Raw genomic sequence first — 25,904 nt, forward strand, 5'->3', positions numbered from 1 at the left:
GTGCTGATGAAGGGAGATGGGGTGTTATCAGCACAATCACAAACAGGGGCTGACACAGGTATCACAGACACTCTCACAAACTCAGCTGGAGCTCACTTGAGTTGGTTCAGGCACTGGGGATGTTCAGTCCAGTCCCACTTTAGGAGCACCCTTAAAGGATCTCAGGGCTACAGACATGAGAGCACAGTGTGGTACCAGCTCATGCTCCTGCCCAGGGGATGCTGCTCCCTTTTCCCTTGGAAGGAACAAGCCAGATTTCACTGCAGTGGACAGAAATCATTATTCTGACCTTTAATGAGGGCTAGACTGGGTCTTTCTTCACACTGCTCCATGACTTGGTATGAGTAAGAACATTACATCTTCTTTTAAGGGTATTTAGTCACTGTTGACTTTTCCAGTATTGGTGCCAGCTTTTCTCATCTTGTAGGAAAAAAAATCCCACGTTGAAGACCCTGGCAGTGCTATAGTGGAGGTTTCATGGTTGTAGAAATCCTAAAACTATCATGTGTTCTTCTAACACATATGTTTGGGAGTGCTAAAACACTGACTTCACCCACAAGCACTTCAGCATTTTACAAAGTTCCACTTCCCTGCCCTCGAGAGCTTTCTATCTTAAATGGCAAAAACAAAAGAAGTGAAGAGAACAGAGCAGAACTGAAAAATATTTATTTTTAAAAAAATACTCTGGTCTTTTGTTTCATCATTTCTGTCAGTAGTTGTAAACAACTTTTATTGCGACACTAAGTGAACAAGTATGTCTGTGAGAGTGTACTGAAAACTATATATACAACTATGTATAATTACTTTTCATTAATTAAATCTTTCTTCTGCCCTTCAACAGAGGCTGAAGGTTGAAAATACCTAGGAATTGTTCCCTGGGCTCTTATAGGAGTCAGTCCAAATTCCATTAGCTCGGGTGGGAGGTGGTCCAGACCCATAGCTTTATTCTGTGAAATAAATGGAATAACTTCCCAACAAGATGGCACTGATTCAAGAAGACTAATTGTAAAATTAAATATGAATAAAAGCATCTTTAAAATCATACCCCAGTAAGGCTGGTGAACATTTCTTACCCTGCAGCCATAATGCATTTCTATACTGAAAAAGTTCTATTGTGTCAATAAATGTTTACACCAGCCCTGACCCTAAAAATACGAAGAAAAAGATTTTGCTGTGTGAAATGCAAGGAAACACTTGGAATATGGATTCATTTGATTTATTAATTAAATTAAGTACATTTAGGAGTTTCAGTATTTAGGAATGTATTATTACTATTGCTGCACTAGGCATAGCACTTCTGATGATGACATAGCACTTCACAGACTGATGCTGGTAAGTCCGAAAAGAAATGATCCAAAAGCTCTGCAGATGCTCCTGGGACAGCAATAGGAAGCACAGCACCTACAAATTCAGCTCCTGAGAGGAGGAGGCAATTCAGACAGCTAAACTGGAATGGGGAGGACTGAGAGCAAGAAAGGATAAAGGCTGCAGTGAGGGGTCTCTGGGAGTTTTTTGCTCCATGACTCAGAACAGTAGGATTTGAAAGCATTTTTCCATTAAAAAAAAATACACAAAATGACAACAGTGAGGCCCAGCTTTCATGTCTGCACATAAACATCAGTGCTTGGTTTTGAGACTTGTGGTCCTTAAGACCTCCTATTTTATTTTCAAACAGCAGACTCCCTGCCAAGAAGTTACATTTTTTCCCTCTTTAAATAAGCAGCTAGGGTAATGGCGTGATGAACAAGTTTCATTTCTTTCTGTTCAGTTTTTTCCATCTTTAATACAGCCTCCAGCAGGCCAGATGGCACCAATGCAATTGCTAGTAAGTCAATACATCTGGCTGCATTCCTGAAATGACAAATCTGATGGATAGAGCCCCAGCTCCTATACAAAGCCTCTTTTCAGAACGCTCTCCCTGGTACTTGTCTGCTTTAAGCAAAACCTAATGTGTGAAAACAAAATAAAATTGAGCTCTTTCACCACCCCGCGCTAACGTTTCATTTGCAGTGTTTTTATTAACACTGCCCTGCTCCTGTACCTCGGCCCTGCTCTGCCCAGAGCTCACTTTTTGGCACAAGACAGGCTCTGTTCGAAGCCCTCCCTCCTCTGGAGCCGCCAGGGGTTCAAAGCAGGTTACAATAAACACTCCGTGCTTCTCTCATTAAGAGCAGCAAGATTGTTTAGGAAATTGTCCTCAAAGAGAAAACAATCTGAGAAAAGCAGAAATGGAGCAAATGTTTCTTTCAGCCTCAATAATCTCTGGTGGGGCAGATTGGGAGTTTGCAATAGGTGTGAGCTGCTGGCATCAGCGGAGCAGGATCTGTCAGCGAGGCGCTGCGCTGGTGCCGCTGCAATCCCCGCCGTGCAAGGTGCAAGGACTTGCACAGGATCCCTGGATTATTCACAAATCTGCAGATAAACCCCTGGAGGAAGCTGTTCACACCAAGAGGAGGGTGTGTAGCAGAAAATCTACAGCAACAGCAAGTCAGGTGCTACCCATCTCCAGAAAACTGCAGCCCGCTGCACTTCAGGTGTTCACCAGCTCTTAGACAACATGAGACCTCATCTTATTTCCCAGGTATGACCTGAGAAAGCAACCAGCACCAGATAAAGCACAAAAACCCAAAAATGTGCAACTCCACCAAAGAACTGCTCTGTCCCCTCAGCTGTTTCACAAAAATAAAGCACTCTGTGAGGTGTTACGCTCATAATATTTGTTTATTCATCACTGACAGACTTGTGGAAAGGGAGAATTTATTTCTGTGGTAACTGCAGTCCCTTCCATGATAAATATCAAACAACTGACCACTTTAAGTCACAGCCCCTGTGTTACTTACACAAGAAGTCATTGAAACACCCTTAAAAAATAGTACTTTGTCTCCTGACTGTACCTGCTGAAGCCACTGAGATGCTCAAGGAGTAACAAAGCTACAAAGAAATCAGAATACAGAAATCAAGAAACTCATATTAGAAACACTAATTGCAGTAGCTAACAGCTAGTGAGTGAAATGCTGTGTCCAGTGGGTTTAAGATCCATCATTTCAAATATAAGCCATGATTTTGAGTCTGAGCAGCCCCATGGTGAGCATTTCTCAACGCAACCTGAGCTGAGGAGTCTCAGCCCAGAACATTAAGAGTGCAACAGGCAAAAAAATTCTGATTTATTGGGTACAGTCTTTGGGCATAGAAACAAAAATGACGCCAGTGAAGCTTTCCCAACATTTGTACTCTGCACCAGGGCTTGGATTCCCTCAGAAAATCTCAGGGTTTTCTTCTTGAAGGGGCAAACCAGCTCAGGTGGAGCATTTCAAACACACCTCCTGCAGCTCAGAGCCCATCTCCAGACAGAGACAGTCGGGTGTTCAGGGGCAGATCCCCTTCAAAAACCCCTGCCCTATTCTTCTTAAGGCTTTTAGGATTCATTCTGTCTCAGCTATATCCCATAGGGAGAATTAAGTTACTTGCAGAGGGGCCTTTTGCATAGTTCAGTGATATCAAAGTTGAACCTCTGTTTAAGCTGATTTCATTGTTTTAACATTATGCTTTATGAATGGTGGAAATAATAATTATTTAAGCTGCAGCAGGACTCAGGGTCTGGGATGCACAGCACAGATAAGGACCCATCTGTTCATTTCTCTGTACCACAGCATCCTTGGCCTGTTTCTCATATGAGTTTGGGGAAGAAAGGAGAGGAGTTCTGGGTTTTTTAGTCTCTTGCTAGATAATGTGGTTCACATTTTTTACATTTGTCGGTGAGCAGTGAAAATAAAATCCTGGGCCTTATCAGTAATTTATGTGTAAATAATTTCAGCATTATTTTAAAAACAGAGCTGCAAAAAAAATACTTCACATACCTCAAATATCAGCAATCAGCAATAAAAAAAAAAGAAAGAACTTTTTCCTCACCATATAAATTAGAATGTAAAAATCTATACACAAACTTACACGTGGAAACACCCAGCCAATGGATTATTAAAATTTATCGCTAAATTTATGATACAAAACTGAGTCTTCACAGCATTGTTTTCAGATTTCAGACCTGAGGTTTCAGATACTGAGCTACTATTATTAAAAATATCACCAAGTATCAGAGGTCTATAGAGTTATTCTCTAAATATTTTACCTGAGTTAAAAATACCCTAAACCTGACAGCTATCATTATGGGGAGTGTTTAGAAGAGGAAAATTGAGAATGAGAGAGCATCCCATCAAGTATAAGGAGCTCTAGAATTGGAAGAGAGTGAAGGAGTGTTATTCTCCACAGGTTCCCATCATATTTCTCTCACTGTCTTACTGTTTGTAGCTCTCACTTCTTAACCATTATTTCACCTTTCCATCTACTGCAGCCATTAATTATTTCACTTTTAGATTCCTTTAATCTCTCCAGCTTGCTTGTCTAGTTGTCCTTTGACAAGATACTATATGTGAGTGAATATTTTCTATTTTCTCTATTCATTTTTATCAAATGACACATTTGAAATTGCCTCATTTTTCCAGGCAATTTTTGCCTACCAGTGTAATTGCTGCAAGGGACTTAAATCATGTAATATTAGAACATTCTGAAATAGCAGTAATGAGCTAAAAATAGAGAACACTTTTGAAACAGCTTTCAGTTATGGAGAATCCAAATTATTCTAATTTGAAAATACGTTTAAGCAAATTTGGATATGTTGTGCAGCCAGCGATTTTTCACACAATTTCATTGTGCACAGCCACATTCCATGCTGAGCATCTGAAATCAAAACTTCACTGGCCTTGTCACCCTCCTTAAGTTGCTTAGTGAAACAGCACTGAGAAATTGCCCTGTTTTCGAATATTTATCCGCTGAGTCATGTACTAAAGCCTAAAACACAGTGATTGAGGGGGAGGCTCCGCACATGAAGTCACCTTCCAGGACTTGGCCAGGGAGAAAAGGAGAGAGCACTGGCTATGTTTGGAAAGACCCTGGGGAGAGAAGGGGAATCAAAGAAACCACTCTGAATGTGCTGATAGTAAGATGAGCATGAAAATCCATGTTTTATAGGCACTTATGTCCCATTGGAGCTTTTACTATATTTTAAATCTTCCCTTAGATATTCAGGTGATAGGAACTGTGGAAAACAGATGGTACCCAGCCCTGGGGATAGTAATTACTAGAAAATTAGCATAGCTGAAAATAATCCAAGTAAGCAGGGATTGTATGTTAAAGCTTGTGCATTATAAAAAATAATAAATAATATATTTGTCTTCTGGTTGAGTGACCAGACAGAGACCCTGGACATGGTTACTGCTCTCTCCAGATTTGATACAGGCACCTTTTAGCACTGGGCTTGATGAACTTTTCCTGTCTTTTTCCACTCCTGAGAGTGGTGCAGCCCCAGCCTCCACCAGAACTTCCAGCCATTGCTGCAACATTATTGTTCATGGAAGAGAAATAAGTCCCAGCCACATTAGCAATGCAAATACATCTGAACTTTGGCTGGTTGTATTAGATCTGATGCCATTATGGAGAAACCAGTAATCCCACAGTAATCTATTCCTAGGAAATTTAATTAGGCAGTTCGATGTGGGCACTGTTGCTCCGTGATTAGCACATCACAGGGATTCACCGTCATTAGCAAAGGTAATGACTGTTTATCTCATCCCTCAGGACCATCTACCAGCTCTGAGAGCTTCACCTCTCTCATTCTCTATTCTGAGTGGAGTCAGGAAGGTCTGGGAAAGGCTGTGGGATTTGGAGATTGCTCCTTGGAAACGTGTTCTCAATAAGGAGAGGCTCGGGCACAACTGACACAGGTTTTGAGCTGAAGTCTGACCCACAAGGTGTTATTCAATACAAGAAACAGTGCTGGAATCACAGTCTGGGGCTTTGCCTCCTTGGGTTGATTTTCTTAAAGCACTGGCTCCTGGGGGCTTTCATCCCTGTTTTTCAGGAAATAACACAGGACAGATGGTCAGTTTCGGAGAGATTCTGAGGTTTTTTGTGCAGCAAAATGTAGTGGGTAGGAGAGTCCTGTCTCTTGCTCTCACTGCACCTCCTCAGATGCAGAATAAATGTCCTGGATTCAGATGTCCTCCTCCATGGAAAGAGCCCCTTGGCACCTGATACCCTGGTGAATCTGTGTAAGAGAGATCACGCTATCAGCGCTGCTCAGAACAAAGCTGCCCATTGTTTCTGGGTTACAAGAAGTTATATGGATTAAATCATTCACCAAAGACTGTGGTTCTGGGGGAAAAAAAAAATGTAGCATATATGAACATAATAACCAAGTATGTGTCCCACTATTTTGGGTTTCGTTTCAAGAGAAAACAGAAGATTGGAGATCGTATCTAAGCAAGAGCAACCTGTGGCCATTATAAATAGAGGTGCTTTTCAAGGTCCATTAAGCACTAATCATACCTGAGATTAAGGGGAGAAGGGGGAACCATGGGTCTAAGATTGTTTAAAGGGTACATTTCATTTTAGGAAGAAATTTAAGACAGAGACAGGTCAGGCTGAGTTCTGTTTAATTTAAAAGATACTCATCTCAAGCGTTAGTTAGAGGCCTCAGGATACTGGATGTCTTTCTTGTAAGAGTGCACAATGAAAAAGTGAGGAGAAAGAATTTCAGGAGAAGAAATAGGAATACAGTCCTGATTCGGGCCTAGTTTCCTCTATTTCCCCAGAAAAACACACTTTAGGAGCCAGTTCTAGAATTATTCTCACAAATTTTCAAGTTGCTGGTCTAAAACACAGATTTGAAATGCCTTTATCCTCCCCTACCTTGCCAGGTGACTTGCTGCACTTACAGAATATCCTTCTGGGCAAGTTCTGCTGCTCTGCAGCTTTTCTCTCAGTGCTTCAGCATCTGCTCCACTCACTCAGTGACTGTCAGCTCTGCCCACACACTGCTGGGGCTCAGGCAGGCACGTGCTCCTATCAGATAAATCAGATAGATCAGATAAATCAGATAAATCAGATAGATCAGATAAATCAGATAGATCAGATAAATCCCTGTGCTGTCAAACAGAAGCACTGCTTCCCACTGAAAATGGCCAACTACTGGACACAGTTTGCAGTGACTAAAATTTGAAATACAAGTACAGTGATCAAGTTCTTTGAGCTGGAGAGGGACTTTTGACAAGGGTGTGTAGTGACAGGATGGCTTTAAATTGCCAGAGGGCAGGGTTGGAAGGGACATTGGGCAGGAATTGTTCCCTGTGAGGGTGGGCAGGCCCTGGCACAGGTGCCCAGAGCAGCTGGGGCTGTCCTTGGATCCCTGGCAGTGCCCAAGGCAGGGTTGGATGGGGCTGGAGCAGCCTGGGACAGGGGAAGGTGTCCCTGCCATGGCTGGGCTAGCAACAAGATGATTTTGAAGGTCCCTTCCACCAAAACTCCATGATGTTATGATTCTAAATGCTGTTGATCGAGATGGTTAATGAGCATTTTAGCCTGAGCCTACTGGTGAGGCTGTGATGATTTTACAGACAGGTCTGGCAGCCCATTCTGAGCAGCAGGTGAATTATCCAAGAGCTACCAGCCCAAAGGGCTCATCTCCCTTCCTCCCTCAGCACATTCCAACCACTCAACTCCACCAGTTTGGGTAAGGGACCGAGGCACTCGAGGGCCTGACCCAAACCCCAGTGAGCCCCACTGGTCCCTCCTGACGTGCCTGGCTCTGCAGCCCCCTCCCCAAAGCCCTGCTCCCCACCCCAGCACACCAGGGCCAGGGCAATTCCACATTCCCGCTCTGCTGGCTGGGAGAAACAACCTCAAAACAAGGTCAGGCCAAAACAACGTCACCTTTGAAAGAGAAGGAGGTTTCTGTAGCACATTATCACGTAATATAAACAGTAGTGACACCAGAGACAGCAGAAGTTTGCAGCTGTATTATAAACTTTCTTCCATCCCCCCCTGCCTAGGAATAAGTCATCCAAACAAGCCCTGGCAGTTTTGACTGCTCAAGAAACTTTATGGCTGAGAGCTGCACAGATGATTTACTGCCACGTCCCCTTTTCCCCCTCAAGCTTTCACTAAACTAGAACTTCACAATTGCTTAATGGACAGCACACCCTCCTTTTTCTCTTTTTATTTTTTTCCCCTTCTCATGAGGAAACTTGTTTTACGGTTCTTCTGAAAGAATCCATGATGTCTGATTACAACATGGAGCTATAAATCCATGTCTTAAAAACAGTGTCTCTCTTTTTGTTCAATTTATTTTTGTTTTTTTTTTTTTTTTATATTTTTTTGCTCAGCAATAGCACACTTGTTTTAATGAGCCAACTGTCTAGGTATGAGAGCACAGGACTGGGGAGAGAGAGGAGATAAAGCTCCCTGCTGCATCCCTGACGTGGCTGTGATGGATGCTGCTCTAGCAAAGCACAGAGCTGCTACTTAAAGCTGTTTATAAACTTCAGGCCAGCTCCTTTGTGCTTGTGGAACAGCCTGAAAAACAAAGCCCCAGGCCAAGACCTGCTGCACTGAGGCACTGCAGAGGAGATGCCATTTAAAGTACATTAAATAAAGTACATTGCCCTCACCAGCCTGAGATTTAATTATGGAAATACTGCAAGAGACGTCACTTAGTCCATGAAAATTAAAATATAAACATAATTTCTTTTGGTACTAACTTAAGTAGAAGACAACATCACAGGAAATGTAACCACCACTTTTAGAGGAACAGGTGTTTCACTGAATAAAATACTTCAAATTCAGCACGAAATATTTCATCTTGGGTTCTGAAAACTGCAAAAAAATCTCAATTCTCCTTTCTCCAGTTTCAGTTTTTTTCCTCTCCCTTCTCCTATTCCTTTCTCTCTCCAGAAAGGATGAGGCAGTATGAAATAACAGAAACACAAGAAAGTCCAACTTCTTTATTTCACTAAGACTTTTTAGCTAGAAAAAATTACAAACATTAAGATGTATCAAAGTGGAATTGAAACCACATGGTTTAATGCTTAACCTAAAATTTGGAGCATTTTTAAAAATTAAGAATTTTATGTGCAGATCTTTCAATAAGATATAATCTCTCAAATAATCACAGAACAATAAAAAATATTCAAGCTGATTATTTAATTCAATGAAGTTTTCATTCATCTCTAAATAGCACCAAGGTCTTGGGGGAATAACTTGTTTATTTTTTCATTCATTGTGATAAATGCTTGACTACACCACGAGTTTTGCTGTTGATACTAATAATTTATGTTTCAGAATCATATGTTGCTGTTTCAGAAACAATGGGGCTGACCTCTTCTGTTAAGAGCCATCAATGAAACAGCAATGTTTATTTATTTAAAAGGAAAACAGCCTGGACTCTAACTTGCTTTGCTCAAGATGCAGCAAGATATCAGCAAGGTCCATAAACTGTATTTTATATTAAAAACACAGAGCTACAATTTAAATCCAAATCAAAGTTTGAATTTTATTCAGAGAAGGAGAAAAACTATGTAATATTTTTCTGTTAAATCAGAGAATTTTCCAAGATCAGCTTTTAAACTGAGTTTTCAGGACCTTGCAAGTAGAACTCCAATGGTATTTACCTGTCACTGAACCAAATCCCAAATGACTTTTCAGTTTCACCATTTAAGACTGAGTCCCTGTGAAATTTAAAGGAACTCTAAAATGAGGCCCATGCCTGTATATGTCTTTACTTAAGTATAAGTATAAAGTCTGTTTATGGCTTTACTTAGTTTTTTTAGAAAAAAAAAAAGAAAAAAAGGGGCAAACATTATATTATTTTGAATTCAATCATTTTTTTATAATCTTTTCTTTGATGCCTTGAAACTTCATTCAGAATGCAGCAGAAAATGAAAAGCCATTTGGCAAAACCCAGTAGAGGCTGAGAGTACAGGGGCAGAAAATCCCACAGATCTTTGGAGAGCAGGGACATGTTCAGATCAAAACTCACTGTCTCAAATAAAGAACATCTCTAGTAAATAACAGAGACTGCCCTTCTCTCCCTGGTGAGCCATTAGAGGGAACATGGACACATATGTGAGATTAGATCCATACCCACACCTGGATTTGAGCTGCAATACCATTGTCCATAGACAGGAGTGGGTAGGAAATATGGATCATGGTGCTTTCTGCAAGTTCAGAATCCTTAAGCACTGTATTGTGCTCTTATGTACTCCTTAGTCCCTGTAAAAATAGAAATACAAATAATGCAAATAGTACAAATAATATAAACTATATAAATAATATAAACAATATAAATAATATAAATAATATAAATACTATAAATACACACTAGATCTGGACGATCCAGGTAGCCTCCCAAGCCAGCCATGTGTAAAGTTAAACTTTCCACATTAATGGATTTATTGTGAGCTAAAATAAAATCTAGGATTTTTCACATAGACTTACTATGAAAAAAATTCAAAAAGCAAAAAAGATATTAAATAGAAATTATAATTAAATTATATATTTAATATATATTGTTAATTATTATATTATAAATATTATAATGTTATCATATGTGTTTATTTTATATATTATAAATATTTAATTAATATATTTAATATATTAAAAATATAAATTATAAATAAAAAATAAATTGTGAAGAGATCAGAACTAGTTATGTAAGGACCCAGGGACACTGTCACTTTTGGAAATGCTAAGGAGAGGAGAAACCTTTCAGGCTGGGAAAACAGTGCCTGCCTCTTGGAAGGGAAACCGTTAAAGTAAACAAGATTCTCTCATTTCAGAAGTATTTGAACAATGGTTAGTTTCAGTTTAGCTGCTGAACTTTCCACAGGCTGGGTGTGCTCGCAGCACAAGGTGTACCAGCCCTGGAAAACCATCCATCAAACTGCAATGGCTCTGCATCTGCTGCTTGAGTTTTTTTTTTTACTCAGGCTGCACAATTTTCAACCAGAAATTGTCAGAACTCTGAAATCTGCAGCCTTTAAAGGCCAGCACAATTTCCTGCATCCCACCACCACCATCCCCCGCACCTTTCAAAGCACACACTCCACCTTTACTCACAGCACACACTCCCCTTTTACTCACAGCACACACTCCACTTTTACTCACAGCACACACTCCACTTTTACTCACAGCACACACTCCCCTTTTACTCACAGCACACACTCCACCTTTACTCACAGCACACACTCCCCTTTTACTCACAGTACACACTCCACTTTTACTCACCACTGCCCCAAAAAACGCCGCACGCACATTTCTGGCTCCCAAGGAAAACATCAGGGCTTGGGTGTACTTCCTTCAGATTGCATTGTGCTCAAAGATAAGCCAAGCACAAAACAAAGAGCACATTATGAGCAACTGGAATAGCAGCTTCTGAGGTTTCCAGGGCTGCAGTGAGTTTAAAGTGAAGTGGATATTAATGACAAGCAGTCACTTTCTTGATGCTCAGCTCTGCCACAGCTTTTTACTGGGTGAATCAGGAGAGGACAGAGCTCGCTGATAATGCTGAGTTTGTGGTGCTGGTCAGTGAGGGGAAGGTCAGAAATGCTGTGGTGCACATCTGGAGCAGATACCACCTAGGATATGGACAGAGAGGCAAATTTACCCAGGTTTGTCACTTTTCAGAACATATCAGAGCTCCAGAAAGAACCTGGCTCTCGGAGGTGGAACATCCTGGCTGAGATGTGCTAGGCAGGGCATAAAATCTTTCATTATAGAGGGATCCAGAAAGCTTTTCTCAAAAAAATCCTCTCCCACTTCTGATGTTTGTAAAAAGCTTCTGGTACTTGGCAAGCAGAGCATCTTTGAGTTAGGAAAAAGACCTTTTATTTGTCTCATCAAATTCTTTTTGGTTTGTGTTGATATGAAATTGCTAAAAATCTCCATTTCCTTTCTCCAGCCTGCCAAAAGAGCAATTAACTGCAAAAGGTGGCTGATTAAAGTCTCAAAGCACCACGGAGTTTGGAGTGATTTTAGCTCTACGTGATAGTCTCTGCAAGTGAAACCATTTGTTTTAAGTTCTGTTATCTGGAATGTACTACCTCAGAGCAGCTTGTATCACACAGAGATTAAGAGCAGTGGCTTAGAAAATAACCACGAAGGCTGCACTCAAATATTGAGCTTTTTTTAAAAGGAAGAAGAAAGTACCATAGAGAAATTCTGGAACTGAACTTTACTATGAAGTTGTGTAGAATAACTTGCCATCAGCTGAATAATTGCTGAATTATTCAATTATTTTTATTATTTTTAGCACAGAAAATCAGGGTAGTTTGGCTTTAGGGGTATTTGTAAGTATCATAGTGAATATACCAGCCCTAACAGAAAGGGTAAGTGTTCACCACATTATTTTTTTCCCCCAGTATAAAATTTGGACAGTGCTAGGATTGCCACTCTGAAGGATCTGGGTGGTTTAGGTGAGAATTCACCAGAATTAACTTCTGGAGAGATTCTATCAAAGCTGTCCCCAAGTCAGTGTTGGCACTGCACATGATGCAGCATTTTCCTTGTGACAACAGCAAATCCAGTAATGACAGATGTAGAGATTTCTAAAATTACTACAGGAAAATGTCCCCTGAAGCATCATCCAGCCAGTAATACCTCAAGTTTTAGGCTTTCTGGATCCATGAGTTACATCAGGTACAAGAAATGACATAAAAGTCATGAAAGTCATTTGTTGGCCATTGATTATTTTAAAAATCACATATATTAGCAGGCTCAAGATATGAAAAATGAAGAGTGATGTGGTCCAGAGCAAGTGTGCTGCTCTGAGTTTAAATATGATGTGGAAAAGAGTGGAAGCCCTCAAATCTGATCTGATATTTACGTTATGTGTTATAATCCAAACCAGCACAGAAGCATCAATCACGTGTTTTGATTTTTGTATTTTTTTAAGTGTTTAAGTTTTAAAGTTTTTAAGTTTTTTAAGTTAACAAATGCAAACCACAAGGAAGAACAAAGAAGGAGAGAATACAAAAGTGGTCGAATAATTTGACCACACCCCTTATGATTGCACATATTACATTTTATGGTTCAGATAATTAAACATCAGATAATCCACACAGGCTCTGCTTTGGCCACGTTACAGGGATAATATTGTCACAAGAATGATTGAGAACAACTGGCATGGTGTAATATGTGGCCCTTAAGAGCCTGCCAATACCCAAAAGTGGGGAAAAGACCCAAAAAATGCGTATTTAAAATTAATGGCATAGGAAATCTAAAATGACATGCATTTAACTGCATAAGAAGGAACAACATTTCTAATAACCTGTGTTTCAAAGGGCTGCTAGGCTGAGACAAAACCTGACTTTGAGAAGCAAAGTACCACAGTGAATACAGGAAGGGAAGTACTGGGAGCAGAAGGAAACCACTTTTTCCTAACTACAAAACCTGGTTTGTGTCCAAATATTCATCCTGGGCAATCCAGGAGGACTCTTTATTGCCACCACACTGCAGTTCTCCTAGAAAGCCAAAAATCACTGACCTGATAAGAGGTGTTGTTCCTATCCTTCTTGTCAGGAAATCCTAAAGAAAACACACCTCTATAAAACTCTGCATCTAAACATGGCTGGGGTTTATGCCTTTTTTGACATAAATAACTTAGTTCTTCCTAATTTAATCATTTTGGTTGATGTCCCATATTCTGGAGATTATTTGGCACTTTTTCTTAAAGTATCGATGTTTTGAGTGATCATATGAGAACTTCAGGCTTCGTTAGAAAAAAGATAAACTCTAAAGGTCCAAACCCCAGAATTTTAATAAAGAATATCTCAGATTTTAGCTGTTTTAGCACCTAGCTAAATACTAGAGATGAGAAGGACAGATATGAGGTTTTATGTATTCAGGTTTAGCAATAGTGAGGCTTAATTTTTATTGTCAGAGCAGATAATGCTAGTTTAAAGTTAAACAGTTCACAATTTAGATCCTCATCATGCCATAATGTAGTGACTTTGCAAACTAAATAGTGTCCTTCCAACACATACTCCTACTAAAAATACATATCTGAATGAGAATTTAAGTTATTATAAACAGTTAAATATTTCAATCTAATGTTCTGGGATTGTTATGGAGTTGGACTTGCATTAATAAGAATTGGTTTGAGTTGCTGAAAAATCTGGATTAGAGAGAGGATGTGGAAGAAAGTTCTGGTTGGCAAACATAAGCCACACTTGAAACCAGCTCAGAAAAATGTCCAAAATTTACCTTGAAAGACAGTGGAGGGCTGACTGTCACAGAGAAAGCTGAAAACTCTTGGTTAGCTTGCTAAATGTAGCTCATTCCAACTCCTTATATATTCCTGCCACACAAACATCAGCCCTGACTCCTGAATCCCTGCTCTGAGCCTTCCCAGCTCCCCTGGAGGGACAGAGCCACATCTACTGCAGGACACACGGACAAGTCCCACTCTGTCCCCTGAGCAGCCTGCTCAGAGCTGGCAGAGGTTTTTGAAGGCATGGCCCATGTGCACATCTCCTGTGCAGAACAGATTCTTTGTTCAAAGCTCACTGCCTCTTCTTCCTCTCTCCAACTATCTGCACACAGCTCTAACTTATGGTGTGTGTGCTCTTTGCACATTTCCTCTGCTCAGAGAAAAAAAGAAACCAAAACTCTCCCTCCAAAAACCCCCACACCCAACAAAACCACCACTTTTATGGCCACAAGCCAGGTCATACACTAATAATGAGATTTGTATTAAAACCAGCAGTGGGGTACCTCAGTTCCTATTTTCTGGTGTCTTGTGATGTACAGAGCAGGCACAAGCTGTGCTACATTTGGGCTACAATCTTGTCTTATTTCACAGGACAAAGACTGAATGTACCCTCTGTGCCTTGGTACAGGGGGGTCATTTTGCTACATATTTATTTCAAGTCCCAGCTTTTCACAGAAATGGGGAAAAGCAGAGGCAAGGATTAAACTCTCAGTGTGGAAGGGGAAGTTTGAAGCAGGATCAGCCCAGGAGAGACTTTCAGGAAGAATAAAGGAATGATCAAAGTATGGAACTTCCTCAGGACTTGGTTTGTTAATGTTACCATGGGTTGGTGAACATGAGGTATGAAAAACAAACAGATCCTTTAGCCATGTGAACAGATTCCAGGAAAAAATCACCCAGATTGAGCCTCAGCACATGGCAGAGACTTCACAGCTTCACATTGCTGCTTCTCCCTCGTGGGCAACTCCAGTTTGCATAAGAAAATATCCACCTCTATAACCCCCTCCTTCATCGTCATTCCAAAAGTTTGATGGCTTTATGTGAGGATGGTGGCATCCCTTATTTTAACTCCCTCCACAGCAAGCATAAGACTTTTGGACATGGAAAAAAACAAGTTTTTAGGCTTTGGAAGCTTAAAGGAAAGTGTCTTTGGGGAAAAGCCTCTGGGAATGGGGTGTACAGTGGTGGTGGCTGCTGTACCTGAACCTTAGGTGCCCTTCCCTATAAACCTGCAGGAGTCCTCCTCCCCAGGCTCAGCTTTCCAGGGGGTGATGAGAAGAACAGGAGAGGAGAGACAAATACAACTCCTAATCTCCTTTATGGAGGGATTTTAAGAGTTTAGGCAAATATTCATCAGAAACAAGCCAGAGAGATTATTTCACCTCGACCATTTAAAAGTGGGGAGGGAGAAAGGTCCCAAACACTTCTGAGGTCTCAACAGTTCCTGAAATATTCAGGGAAAAATAAAAATTAAAAAAAAAAGGACCTGAAAATTCAGGTTTCAAAACCAGCTGACATATTTTTCTCTTTGCCTACAGTAAGCACAAACCACAGGAGCAAGTTGAAACCCTGCCTTTTCTTTGCCCAATTATTCAAGTGAGGCAAAAAATTTTCTCTCTCCAAGGTGAATAAACTCCAGCCATAAGTAAAGTCCTGCTTAAATATTGACACAGACCAGTATATTCTCCACTACCCAGTGTTTTGTTAGCAATTAAAGTATTAGATAACAAGGCACATGTACACAGCTGGATGGAGAAACCTCAAATTTCTGAACAGCGTCCCAGTTTCAAGAGTCGGCATGGAGTCCAAATGACCTTTATCTTGCCAGTGTTAACAAATTTAGATTAAGTACACAGATACCAAATTCCTTGCATGATTTATCGACTATGTAATGCTAATTTTTGCACCCATATCATTTGTACAGACTCATTTTACTCGGTGCTGTGTGAAGTACCACATCAAGCATGTGGCAGTGTAGAAGATGAATAGGGATGCTGGGTTTTTTTCCTTGGACTATTTTCCCCTCTAAAATGAACAGTGAACACACTGATAATTGGAAAATCACAGAGCACACCTGGCAGGTCAGGTGGGCAGAGGAGTCATCAAGATGCTGCAGAGCAAGGGCAATGCTCTGAGTAGGATGGAGCAAGGACCTGCTTGGATGCTGCCTAGAGGCTGAGCCCAACATCCTTCTGCTTTGTGAGGAGACAGAAAGAGAGATGACAGATGGAAACAGCAACTTTCATTCATTAGAAAGGAATGAGAAGGCTGACAGTGGAAACACAGATCTGTCCTGCTTTGTTTAATGCAATGCTAAGCACAAAACGACTGGCTTTGAGGTGTAAGTAAAAGTGAAACTCAGAATATTGCTCTACTTTCCAAGGTTTAAAGCTCTTGTTAGAAGCCTTGTTATGACATCAAATTCCCAAACAAATCTGTCTGTTTCCAGATGTCCACCAGCAGTACTTCAATTACATTTGTGTTTGCCTATGTACATCTATGTTTTTCTATTCAGTGTTCTGAAATAATTACATTTGCATTTGTAGGTCGAGTCTGGCAATCAGGATGTAGCAACTTCAGCCTTCCTCCAAAACTAAAGCCAATTTTAAAGGTTTCTGCACCCTCCACACATGATCACCCCAACATCACTGTTCACTGCCCGCCACTTGCACCAGTACAGCATTTTGCAGTGGTCTGATGGAAATTGTATTGGCAAAGTCATAAAAGTTTTAAAACTGGAAGCAAAAATGTGGGTGCAACCATTGTCCAGACCTATGACTGTAGGAAGAGGATTCTCAAGGAGCCCTTGCTGTGATTAGGTGATTTCACACCACTCATTGCAAAGGGAACTCTCTGCCAGCTGATCTGATTCCCCTCTAAGGCAGAAAACAGCTCCTTGTATTTCAGAATAATTCATCTGACCCTCTCAGCCTACAGCATCAACATCACTGTATAAAAACCCACTTCATGGGGTATTACTCTTTAAGAACAGCAGAGCAGCACTGTAGTTAAAAGTGGAATATTTATCCATACTCACATTGATAAGGAGAGGCAGTTGTAAATAACACTTATATCCTGGTGAAAATAAGGTTTTTAAGCATGGTGCTTTAGTAGCTGTCTCTTGTAGGCTGGAACATGCTGCATCTCTGACTCTCCTTTCTATGAAAACTCAGAATAATTATCTTTAAAATTAACCAAACACAGGTTTGTATAAAAAGAAATCATTGAGGTATACAATTCCCTGAATACAGCTGTGAGGTCAGAAGGTCAGACACATGCTGTGTGCCAATAGCAAAAGGTTAGAGTGGATTTTTAAATCCATTATGCTCAAGAGTATGTTCAAAATCATGAAGAAAAGGTTTGCTTCTTACTGGATATCCTCACAGCACACGAAAATCCTGAACACTAAATATAGATTTATATTAGAAGACAGCTTCTTTTTTTATGGCAGAATTATTTTGTAATCAAATGCCACAAATAGATACCACAAGAAAAACTTAATGATGTAGGAACACAGAGTTGGCACAAAATAAAGTACAGCTCACAACCTTAGGCTGTGTAAACTGATGCAACTTCCTTGGTTATCCATTTATACCCTTTTATTCATTTACTTTGGTAATTCAGAAACCCAATTTAAGATTTAATATGATCTCAGGAAAGAATCCATAACCCTCAAACATCTGCAGTGATAGTTAACTGATCAATACAATGATGGCATTCACATGAATTTCAGCAGAGCACAATTGAGGGCTTGTGCTGAGCTCTGGGATATGTGTGATAAAATATTTCGGTTTAAATCACTCTCGTCTGAAAGGTAAACCTAATCTAGCAATTCAGGATTCTGGCTTCTCCAGAAGGATAAAGGAAAACAGATTTACCAGGCTGCAGTTGGGAATCTCAGCTTTCTGCCTATGACACTCAGTTATTCTAGAAACTCCAGTTTATCTGTCGGGTTTTGTGCTTATTTAGGAGTTGAATGAACAACCTGATTCCTTAATTGAGTGTTAGAGACGATAAAGGGCTTGACAGGTTTCATTTCCTTGAATGCAGAGACTCCATGAACAGATTACAACTTGTTTGGATGCTCTCCTTAGGAAAACCACAGCAGGAATGCTTTTCTTGTATTTCTTTGCTGCCCTTCTTTCATCAGTTGTTCATAGAGCTGCTAAACTCTCTGTGCTGGAGTTTCCTCAGACACCGATCCACCCCTGTCTCCCCAGAGATATTTTCCAGCCACTGCTGCCAGGCTGTTGTGCCCCATTCCCTTACACCAGTGCCCACATTTACCCTGTGTGAGACAGCCTGGGGACAAGCCCTGAGCACAGAAGCACACAAACATCCCCAGAATAACAGAAACTTTCACCAGCAAAAACTCTGCTGTAGAGCCCCAGATGTGCTTTTCCACTCCCATACCATCCTCTGAGATCTGCCTCTCCTTTGGCATCACGTGCTGATTTCAGGATTGGTGTGACCACTCTGTGGGTGAAATGCAACTTTCAGCAAAAGGCAGGAACAAACACATTTTCTATGCTTTCTCTTTTTCCTCACAAAATGATTCTCCTGCTATGCTTACAAGGCAAAACTAGCAGCATTATTCCCTTCCTCACTGTCACTGCACTGGCTGTTGTGATCAGACAGAAGTGCTGCACTCAAGTTTTTCTCCTTTCTTTGTGAAGTATTGGGCGAATATCTGCAATAGCAAAGTAGCAAATACAAAATTCAACTTCTGCTGATGCAAATTATTTTAAAGGTTGCTTTTATACGTGGTCAGGGATGGCAAGACTGCAATGCTCTTGGTGTGTGAGGTCCAAAGAAGGATGAAAAAGGCCAAAGTGAATTCACTTCAAAACCCAAGCAAATACTCATGGAATATTTTGGCAGCTATTCACCAGGTCTAGTCTGCATCACACTTTTAATCCATGTTCATTTCTCATTGCCAAACCAGTGAGACACTCCTGCTGTCTGCAGTGTTATCCAGAAAGGACAACATCTTTGTAATGCAGAATTTGGAAGGGGATTAAACAAACAAAAACCCCTCCAGTATTTGTTGCCAATGGTTAGAAGTGATTTGTTTATATTTGTTTTCTCCTCCTTGGGACAGTTTTGGCTTGAGCACTGTCTGCATCAGCAAGGAGGTGGCCCCAGACAGGTAACCCAAACCCATCCTGCTGATGTAAAATTAGTTTTGTGCTAAAGTCATGAAGCTATAGCCACTGAAACAATACTGCTGAGAAAGAATAAGTAAAATATTTAAATGGAGCACAATTTACACTCTAGCAAATAATTCACAGTATGATCAGAAGTGACTGAGAGTTAACAGGAGATCATAATTCCCCTTCTGCATTAAAACATGCTTGCTCCCTCTCCTCATCCTCCTGGTTTTGATTACCTTAGGATAAACAGATTGTTCAGTAGGAGATAAACTAAGGACAACACCTTCAAGTTGGAAGTCTGGTTTATATCCTTAACCAGTGAGTTTGGCAACTACACTTTGTTATTTATGATCTCGGTTTGCATGCAAGGTTATAAAAAATCCCAACAACAACAAAAAAAATGTATCAAAAAGCTTGTCAATACTGTGATGATTGCAGTCATGGCTAAATGACTTTGGATGCCTCTTTAAACCCCCAAAAGTTCTCACCTGAGTTCCTTTATTGCTGCTGGCAGAGGAGGGCTCTTCATCCACTGGATCCTTTTAGACTTCTGAGTTGCTGACATTCTCACTGCATTCTGTGCCAAGTTTCTATTACTGTATCTGTAACTTAAAAAAACAAAAACGGGTTCAGGCATCCAGATATCCTGCTGCTCATATGTGCAATTTGGAAGTAAGCATCCAATGAGAATAATTTCTCTAAAGGCAGCTCCAGTAAATTTGCATTCATTTAGGAGTATTTTGCATGTACCTCTTAGATCCTCAATGTCAAAACTACATTTTTTTATACATTCATTTTCCTCTTTATCTAAAACAAAATACAGATTAAAGAGCCAGTCTTTTCTGACACAAACAAGAAGCTGCTGGGTTGTGTATGAAGATTACTTCTACCCCAAGAAGGCAGTTACTCCAGGCACTTAATTCCACCCTAATCAATTAACTCTTGTGATGGAAGGAATTTTATCTAGTGGAAATTGGATAGAGATCTGGTCTGAAAACTTCCAGCATTTTGCCAATGAACTCATAGCAGGGACACTACTGTGCATATCCAAGGTCTCCAACTATTTAAACCTTAGCAACTTGTCCAATCAAGTATAAATAAAACACAACAAAAACTGTCCAGCAAGTTCACAAAGCACAGAGCCACACTCAATACAATTGAAGGAGTAACCCCTCATCCACTGAACAAGTCACCCAAAATCTTTCTTTACCACATATTCTTCTTTAAGTCTCATTAGGGGGTCTGAGAAGAAATTAAATTTCTCTTCTAGAGCAAGTCATTGCTCAGACATGCCAGCAATGACAGGGATGTTGTGGTAGTACATGGAGCTCGTCAGAACCATTCATAAAACACTGGAATAAAAGGAAACCAGGAAGTTTTTGTGTTTTATCTGCAAAGCTAAGGGACAGATGTGCCAGCAGCAGATGATATTGGTCAGAGAAGGCTGAACACAAGTGGCTCTTTTTCATTGCCTGCCAAAACAGAGCAGCTTTGGAATGTTCCTGTAGGAAGGGGAAGAATTAGAAATGTCTCTCTGAATCCTGCTGTTCCAGCTGCTTCTCAGATTTTTGACTTAAAACTACAATCCAGCTGCTGGTATTTTCATTCCAATTAAGTTCTGAGTGTTTTTTAAACAAAATATTTTCATAGACCGACTATTAAACGATTTCATCATGATCTGATTTCAAACAACAAATGCTTACTGAACTGCAGAGACGGAGTCTGAGAGATGAAGAAATGTGTGTTTGGAGATTATAAAAATGCTAAAAGGATTTAACTTGGCAAGCAGAGGAATGAGAGCTCAATTTGACTCAAGGGATGCCAAAGTATTGAGGGCTGTGGTAAACAGTAACCCAGACCTCCTCCATAAGCTGTCCATTAATAAGGGACCTGAGGGACACATTATAAAATTAACAATTGGAAAATTTAAAACAAATCCAAAATCCAGCTGAGTGCGTGCAATGTCCAGGTTATATGGTCAATGCAGTAGCTGTCTTTAGAAGATTATCTTGCAGAGAACCTGGAAGTGAGGTTTTTTTTTTTTGTTCTAAAATAAAAGTGAGACGCATTTTTTAGGAGCTGAAGTGGGAACCAGTAACACCAGGATGAGAGCTGCTTGCTGCTGAAGCCAGAAGTGCTGATGTGGGTCTGGCACATGTGTCTTGGGGAGCTTTAAAAAGGATGGGGTTCCTTTTTGGGGAAAAAAATCAAATGAGGGAGAACACATTTTCCCCCATCAGCTCCTCTTCCCCTGGTGCTGCTGCTGCAGGCAGAGAAGCTCTGGTGGGTGGTTCTGCAACAAGAAGCAGGGAAGGTGTTCAGAGACAGAAGTTAAAACTTACAAGCAATGATCCTGTCAAGGAGATGGATTTGGAGCTGCAGGGCCTTTCTCCAAAGACCCCAGCAGCCCTTCTGGAGACAGCAAACTGCTCTGGGCATGGAGCACCTGGAGCAGCAGCTGTTGGGCTCCATGGTCCAAGACTGGTCCAGAATTGGATCCCAACCAGCAAACCACCTGTCACAACTCACCATCTCACAGGGTCACCACAGGATTCCAGAGAATCCAACACTTCTCCATCAATCATGGAAAAAACCGTCACGATCTACCTGTCTGTGGCCATTCCATCAGCAGGAGAATGCTGCTGGCTTTTTTCAAAGCAGTGTGCTTGAAGTCAAGCATTGCACCCTCCTCACCTCTCTAAGAACAGCATAGAGTGGGGATTTAAAGCCGGAGACAACTTCTCCACCACCTTAACCTGAAACCATAAGAAATTCAATCATATGGCTCCTAGCAGAAGGCCTACTTTTAATGGCATCAAATATCCACAGAGAGAGATCCTTGTTCTTTTTTTAATGCTGAGTCTGGAGTACTGGCTCCATAGCAGAATCAGAAGTTCAGATAAAATTTGTAAGGAAAAATAAACATACAAAAATGGGAACTGGTCTTTGTTGACTATCAAACACAGAAACACCAGAAGATTTATAAAGTGACCAAACATACAGATCAAGTAGAAGGACAAAAACTTATTTTTAAAAAAAATTTTTGTTTGCTTATTGCTGTGGATGTTGATTCCTTTTCTTTCCCCACATTGTCACAAAACTTGTCAAGATTTTTCCCACTGGGCAAAGAAGGTCATGGGACATTGCAGCTTCCCAAGTGTGTATTGGAATATATTCTCTTCTTTTTTGTAAGAATCAACCCAATATGTGAACTTTATAGGAGCACAGGCACGAATACTTGAGTGTCTTTCTCTTTTCATATTATATGAAGAGCACATAGTAATTTACATATGTTTGTAGTGATAACAGAGACAACAAAAATATTGAAGTTTGTTAATGTGTGCAAGCTCAAGGAATAGCAAGCATTTCTCCTCAAAAGACATAAAATGGATGGAAGAATAAAAATTCACTTTTTTTCTTTTGTTGTTCTTTTACCTGTATATCACAGCTGCTTTGAAGAAAAAGGATTGCTTCAAGGAGCAGATAAATAAATGAATAAGTGAAATCAAGACGCTTATGGTTGATGGTAGTTTCCTGGAAGTCAGCTGGTGGACTAAGGCTGAATGTAGCAACACAGTGGAAATCAGGAACTCCAGAGCTCTTTAAAAAAAGGTTCACAAATCCAGCAGGCAACTCTGTCATGTTTGCATCGTATCTTTGCTGTTAATGAATGAAGTGAAATGTTCCCCCCTAAAAGGAACATGCTGTGTTCATGTCTGCTGTGCCTCTCAGAGCAACAGCAGACACTGAGACTGCAGAAACCACACAGATTTAGTGAATTACCACTTTGTCATCTCGCTCCTTTTACTTCTACCCCAGGACTGAAAGTAAACCCCTACAAGCTTCTCCTCCCCTTGCCTCTTAATTTTGTTAAAAATCCTTTTAGAACCTCTGAGGGTTTTATTTTGATAGGCTGAAAACACCCTGGAAAAACCTGGAAAAACAACCATCTTTCCTTTGTTTTCACTCCAGGCCTCTCAAAGCCGCAGCTCTAATGACGTCTGAAAAGGATTTCGTGCGCAGAACCTGGGACCTTCAGCCCAGCTGATTGATTGTGTTTAATTGCCTTTTGGTTTCATCAACCCAGAGCCATAAATCTGCTGTGTGTCAAACACAGGGAGTGGATTCATGGGGCAGTGGCTGTCTAGGCAGGTTTCAAAGCAATCCCAACAAAACAGGGGTGTTGGAGGATGTGTGTTTTTCCAACTTGTGATGTGGTGGGCACCGAGATGGGGGCAGGAGGTGCTGGGGGCTCCAGCAGCACAGACAATGAATGTGGCACCAGGAAAAGCCAGGGGCTGCTGCTCTTCCCTCCTCATCTGCCTGCAATGAGTGAAAAAAAAGCCACAGGAAAACCACAGGGGATTTTTCCTCCCTCCTTATTGCAAGGTTGAGAATGAAGGGAGCTCAGCACTGAGCCCCTGACAGCAGAGAAACAGAGCTCACAGCAGCCCAGTCTGTGACATCCTTCGTCTTTAGGGCTATGCAAGACAGGCCAGGCATGAAATTCTGGGGTGGTTTAAGGCTTGCTGGAACGTGATTGTTGTTTCCCAAATGTTAAGCCAGATGAGGACCCAGAGTAGTTGTCAACAATGAAGCAAAAAGTAAAATGAGGGGCAAGCAAACACTGCCAGACACTAAGGGAAAAAAACCCCAAAACACTCCACTACTTTTAACTCACATTAATAATAACATTTTTCCTTTTTTACCATTTTAATCTGGCTAGTAATATTTTTACTGACTCTTTCAGAACCCTGTCATGATTATGTCTATTATGTGATTACTGAACATTCATACAGCGTTGTTCTCCTCATTTAAAAATCTGCAAACAGGTTTCTTAATTTCTTTACAAAGTTTCTTGTACAGACCTAGTGTGCATACATAGTTAAAAATAAATATTTTTCTTTTTTAGTGCAAAAAATGACAAAAAATGGCTACTTAACTCTAAAGAAAAAACCAACAGATTATATTTCATTGACCAGTTGATAAATAAATATTACAACTCCACTGACATGAGAGAAGTCTTGGATTACATCAGCTGAAGAAGCCCCACCATTTGTTACAACAGCTGTCAGGGAACAAGTCTTGGAAATTTTAAAGAAGTGAGAAAATACCAATTTGAAAAAATACATAGGCAAATTTTTATTACTCACGATTGCCAGCAGAAACCCAAATGTTTGGGGGGTTTTCTCAATTCTCTGACCTGAAAAATCCAAATTTTAAAAAGAAACTTACTGAAAATAACTGAAGTATGCTCAAGGAATGGGTAAGAGCGGGGGGTAGACATGAAAGGAAAAGCTTCAGCTTTCTCACTGCAGGCCAGGATTTCCCCAGGAGCTTTCCTGGTGCTGGCAAATTATTCCTAAGTGCTTTTGGCACTCCGGATTTTGCACCCTTGAAACTCTGGGGTCATGTAAGAAGATGAAAACCAATTTCTCCAGCAGTGTCACACCCACTCTGTCCAGCCCTGGATGTAGCTGCTCTTCTGGACACCCAAAGCATCATTCCCATGGCAGATTCCTTACTGAAATTTTTACACTTTACTTACTGGATTCAGTACAGCAGCATTCAGCAGGCAATTCCTCCATCTCTGTGCCAACACACTTTTGGAATAGAAAGTCCTGCATGCTGCTGAAAAACCCTAAAATAAATTATAGTTCTGCCAGGGAAACACATCTAGACAAAATATTGCACCTTGGCTACCTCCTCACAGATGTCTTTAAAATGATCCTTGGGAGTATTGATTTTTTTCCTCCCCCATAAATTGTATTTCCCATTGGTTCCAGTATAATGGGTCATAGATTTCCCAGAGAGCACCAGAGCTCCTGTTTGCTGGCCTGTTTCTCCACCCTCTCAGACAATTCAAAGGCCCCAGCAGAAGAGATGAGCTTCTCCCCTGCCACAGAGAATTATTAGTCCCTCCTGGAAAGGAGGGCTTTGGAAAAGCTTTCCCAGTAATTCACTAGGTCAAGGAAAACAACCTGGTCCCAAGGGAAATGGGACCAGGTCCCTCACAAACCACCCCAAAATATCCTGGCCCCCCTGGCCTCGCTCACAGCCTCTGGTTCCAAGGGACAAATGCTGGAGCATCAGGAAAAAACCTGTCAAAATAGAGGCTGACAGTCTGAGCAATGTGGACACCTTTGATCCTTCGAAGTGTGTTCTTCAAGGAAACCTCATCTTCAGCCTGAACTGGAAATAAAACATTCAAAAAGCAAAATTCTCCGTGGTACCCGGATGTCACTTAGCCTGTTCTGCTTTGACAAAATCTAAATACTACATTTCTTGCTTTGACTCTGTATCTCATTGTCTACTCTTAAATAGCTGCAAGATAAAACGACTTAATTTCCTTCTGACTCTGGTAGGGTCGTGTCATTCTGATAAAGCCAAAATACTTCATCTTCTGCAGGACACTCAGCTTCTGACAAAACACTGCCTTCCAGTGCACAGGAATCTCAACATTTTTGGCCAGCTGTGATAATCACAAACAAGCCAGGACCTGATATGTAACATCCTTAATAGAGGGGGATCTCTCTTGTTAAATGCATCACTAAATTGAATTTGCTGAGCAATACATCCCACTGACAGCCTCCACACGTGCCAGCACAGCTTTCCAGGACTCTGCTGCAGATCTGGGTTACCTTTGGCCAACA

General features: G+C 40.8%; 1 long non-coding RNA gene across 1 annotated transcript; it reads right to left on the reverse strand.

Moving 5' to 3' along the window:
* Window positions 1-6,757: 6,757 nt before the first annotated feature.
* LOC148183810 (uncharacterized) lies at window positions 6,758-11,389 on the reverse strand. The gene is made up of 3 exons (XR_015773223.1): window positions 11,116-11,389; window positions 9,979-10,101; window positions 6,758-6,897 (listed from the first exon to the last, which is right to left on the reverse strand). It is a non-coding gene; the product is annotated as an uncharacterized LOC148183810 (long non-coding RNA).
* Between the last annotated feature and the right edge of the window lie 14,515 nt (window positions 11,390-25,904).

The sequence above is a fragment of the Pseudopodoces humilis genome, chromosome 9 (assembly GCF_049639895.1).
Source record: "Pseudopodoces humilis isolate 2021_Gansu_Grassland_sample_001 chromosome 9, ASM4963989v1, whole genome shotgun sequence".
In the NCBI taxonomy this organism is placed as follows: Eukaryota; Metazoa; Chordata; class Aves; order Passeriformes; family Paridae; genus Pseudopodoces; species Pseudopodoces humilis.